Genomic DNA, 4,415 nt, shown 5'->3' on the forward strand with positions numbered 1-4,415 from the left:
TATTAGATTTTTTTCCCCTCAAAATTTGTAATTGCAAGCAAATAGCATGAATTTCCTACTACCTATTTATACAAAGATTTAACATTAGTGGAATGCATTAAAATTTGTAATGGCTAGCTAGATTTTGTTAAAATATAATTCAAGATGTCAAGGACATTGACAAATTGCTACCTATATTAGCCATAAAAAAATTTAGATGATTGTATCTAATATGCTATTGATAAATGTAGGTTTGTTTTTCCTTATTCATTACTTCCATCTATATATCTTCCTATGGTCACATTTTTCAGTGGTCTTATACAAGTAAAGTTTAATCTTAGAATCTTCGATAAAAAATGTATTACTTATAGAATTCTTCATATTATAATGTAATACCTAATAGATTTCCTACACATTATATATATATATATGATACAATCAAAATTTAGAATATATGAGTGTTTAGTGGAACTTAATAATTTATAATTTTATGAATATCACCTAAATTTAATATGTATAAACTCATCTTTTACAACTTTATCTTTATAAGTATCACCTAAATTTAATAGGTGATAATCATTCATAATAATAAATTTGGTATAAAATAAAGCTCATTCCAACCACGTGATTGCTGGTTTTATGTTATACATGTAACATTTTCAGTATGATCCTTCATGTGAAATTTGGCTGCAGAACTGATTGTTACAAATTCATTTTAAGAACAAGCTCTCTATTTACAATAAATATTTCTATATGCCATGTAACTTACATAATCACGGAAAAGGAAAAGTACTACTTTATTCCCTGCCCAAATCAAGCATTAACTTTAGTTCTAATATAAGTCATCAAACTGTACAACAGCAAGCAATAATAACGCAAATCTAGTAGAGGCCTCTTAGATACTGCAATGATCTCATGACCACTTGTGGATCGGCATCCATCTTTCCTTGGAGCATCAGGAGAACTTGAGCCATGCTTGGCCTCTCATTCTCATCCCTTGCAATGCATACCAAGCTTGCTAAAGCGGCTCTTTTCACCTCCTCAACATCCGCATCCTCTGCAATTCTTTCATCCACGATACTCATCAAGTTACCCTTGTGAATTTGAGCTGCAGCCCATGACGGAAAGTACTGCTTCGTCTCTTCCTTCTCCGCCATGTCCGAATTTCTCCTCCCCGATATTATCTCAAATAACATCATGCCGAAGCTGTACACATCTACCTTTGAAGTGATTGCTAATCCTCCCAGCCACTCCGGGGCAATATAACCGCGAGTTCCTCTGGTGGTTGTCAAAACCCTACTAATATCTCTCCCGATTAACTTCGCTAGCCCAAAATCAGCCACTTTTGCTGTGAAATCATTATTCAGGAGAATGTTCTCGGGCTTTATATCGGAGTGGATGATTTGATTTCTGCATTCCTCGTGGAGATAAACTAAGCCCCTCGCAATGCCTAGACCGATCTGGAATCGTGTCTTCCAGTCCAACAGCTTTTCTGATTCAGGAAAAAGATAGGAATTGAGAGATCCGTTGGGCATGTACTCATAAACCAGCAGCCTCTGGGACCCTTGTGTGCAAAACCCACAAAGCTTGACCAGATTCACATGCTGTATGTTTCCGATGGTGCTTATTTCTGCGCGAAACTGCTTTTCTACCTGTTTAGAACCCTCTAATTTTTTAACTGCAACAAGCGTGTTGTCTGGGAGAGACCCTTTGAAGACATACCCAAATGCTCCTTTTCCTAACTGGTCCCTGAAATTGTTGGTAGCAATTCGCAGCTCCTTGTAAGTGAATGTCCTGAGCGAAGAAGGAAGTACCTCAGCTTCTGTAGCAATTCGCCGCCTCCCAAGAAGAAACCCTAAAAAAAGGAAAGCCAAAACAAGAACAAGAGCACCGCCTATCAGAAGTGAAATAGAGAGCACATGACCTCCGTCACTTCCTCCACTGGATTGTTGCAAATCAGAAGCTGTCATACGAAAGAAAACAGGTTGGGTGTTAGATGCAACGCGAATGTTGAATAGATCGCCAAACCACATCCTGCAAATGGGGTGAGCAGAATTAGCGAGATCGTAGGCTGTGCAGGAACAATTTTCTAGGCATGCAGTTTTGCATGTTTGGGGAGTTGTGTGTTGAGAATATAGAACAGCATCTTGTTCTGCCAAGGATATGTAAATCTTTTGCAGAAACCCATCTGTGGTGGTACCGTTGGTAGGGGAGCATTGGAGAGGGCTGCTACGAAGGCATCCGCTTAGCCACCATTCTTGTGAATACCAAGCGCGGTTGTCTTTCGGATGGAAGCCATCGAGGCAGCTGCAGAACTGGAAATTGTTGCTGTTGCATGCTCCGTAAGCCCCGCACATACGATAAACAAGGCACAGATCTTTTGGCACAGACCAGATGTCATTCCAGCTGCTGTTATGAACTCGATAGTAAGCTCGCATGTCTCCCGTTTCGTACAGGACTAAACGCTGCATGATAGTATCAAATTTCGATATTTGAATATAGGTGAAGTACATCTTTGTGGGAGATATTCTTACAAAGAGTGTTTTAAGAATTTCAGATTTGAACTTGGTCTCCATATCTGGCATGCCACTGAAATGGTCACCAACCCACTCTCCGCTGCTCCAGTAAGTAATACTGTTGTTATACAGCAGCAAAAACTGTGTCTTGTTTGGGGCTGGATCCATTTCTAAAGAAAAAGGTCCGGGTACCGGATCTAATGAACTCTTCCATGAAGTTAAATTCATGCCTTTCCACATCTTCATTCCAAGAAGCCACGTGTTTCCTGGATAGGAGAAACTCTCCCACACAATCTCAGAAATGTTGCTGGAATCCAACATAACAAAACTACCAGAATCCAATATCGTAGCTCTGGAGGCTATTGCTTTCTGGTTCATTTTTGTCGACCAAATTGATCGCCCACGTGAATCATAGAGTTCGAGATAGCCTTGTGATGACAGGTTCAAAATGCCTGGTTTGTTTCTGATTGGAGTCTCTCTATTAGCCACCCAAACAATGGCCCTTTCAGAGATTTGGGCATACCAGATGCCTATGTACCAGTTAGTTGTTCCATTAAGAGAAAAGAACCCTAATTCAAAAGTGCCATTTTTAGAGAGTATGCTCTGATTACCAGTTAGAGAAGCTCCCAAAGTGATGCTGTCTCTGTTGTTAGCTACGAGGGAACGACTACTGTAAGGTAGAACCAACATATGGAGTGATGCAAGGAAGAAATTATACCAGTTAAACAGACTGTTTTGAGCCATTTCATGAAAACCACAGAACACCCTTGAAACAAATCCCGAGAACTGTAAACCCAAACGTATGGTGTTGTGTAATATAAGAAGTCCTTTTCTTTTCTTTTTTATACAGGACAGTATGATTCACATATATTTTCGTATCGATGATGTAGGATGGATCAACTTGGTAAGAAATCAAATTAATATTTCATAAAGTCTAGTCATATTCAATGAACTGTCATATATTTACTCACGAAGTGACAGTAATCAAATTTTGAAAAGCTCCAGATTGTCACCTGTTTAGGATTAATCGTCCATCATTAAATGTTTGTAGATTATTAGTTTTAGATATTTTGGTTGTGTAGGTTGTAGGATTTTTTAGAAGGATGTAGATATTTTGTCTTGTTCATTAATTCTAGATTTATCTAAAATATTATACATTTTCTTATAAAAAGATACTGTATTTATTTGAGATCATAGTGAATGGAATATAATATATTTTTATTGTGCTGCAACACATTGTATTCAATGTTTTCATTTTATTGTGCCTCCGTCCATCCATCAAATTGATATTAGAGTAAGGTTAAAAAGAGGAGCTCGGAGGATTGTGCGTAAAGAGGATTGCAACAAAGAAAGCAGATTGAAAGACATACAAATCATTTTGTTGTGAGATCCATAAGTTTCTTGTTGCCTTATTTAGGGTTTGGTATATCTGTGTATTTTTTTATGAGTTTTTTGTTCACACATGGCTTTAGGGAATTTTTAGTCTTCAATTCCAATGTTTTCTGGAAAGAATTATGATGATTGGGCTTTTAGAATGAAGCTTATATTTGATTCTTGTGACTTATTAGATATAACTTTAAATGGTTATGTTGAACCTGTAGATGAGTTTAATTTAAATACTATTCAAAAGAAAAAGCTTGATGAGAATAGGTAGAAGAATAATTTTTTTTTTGTAGATTATTGGACAAGCACTGGATGACTCCGTTCTTGGAAAAATTAAGCCAACTATTATAGCCAAGCAAGCTTGGGACATTCTTGAGACTGCATATCAAGGTACAAGTAAGGTAAAGATTATTAAATTGCAAGCACTTAGAAGAGAATTTACAAATGAGCTTACTGATTAGAAAGTTGTAGAAAAGATTTTAAGAAGTTTGCCTCCAAAATTTGATAATATTGTAGTTGCAATTGAAAAATCTAAGG

At 37.1% G+C, this 4,415-nt stretch overlaps 1 pseudogene across 1 annotated transcript; it reads right to left on the reverse strand.

Moving 5' to 3' along the window:
• Positions 1–692: 692 nt before the first annotated feature.
• LOC149549513 (G-type lectin S-receptor-like serine/threonine-protein kinase At2g19130 pseudogene) lies at positions 693–3,360 on the reverse strand (annotated as a pseudogene). Its single transcript, XR_016354109.1, has one exon. The product of XR_016354109.1 is annotated as a G-type lectin S-receptor-like serine/threonine-protein kinase At2g19130 pseudogene (transcript).
• Positions 3,361–4,415: the final 1,055 nt, after the last annotated feature.

This window comes from Cupressus sempervirens, chromosome 7 (genome assembly GCF_028749045.1).
Source record: "Cupressus sempervirens isolate cs-2001-9-10 chromosome 7, ASM2874904v1, whole genome shotgun sequence".
Lineage (NCBI taxonomy): Eukaryota > Viridiplantae > Streptophyta > Pinopsida > Cupressales > Cupressaceae > Cupressus > Cupressus sempervirens.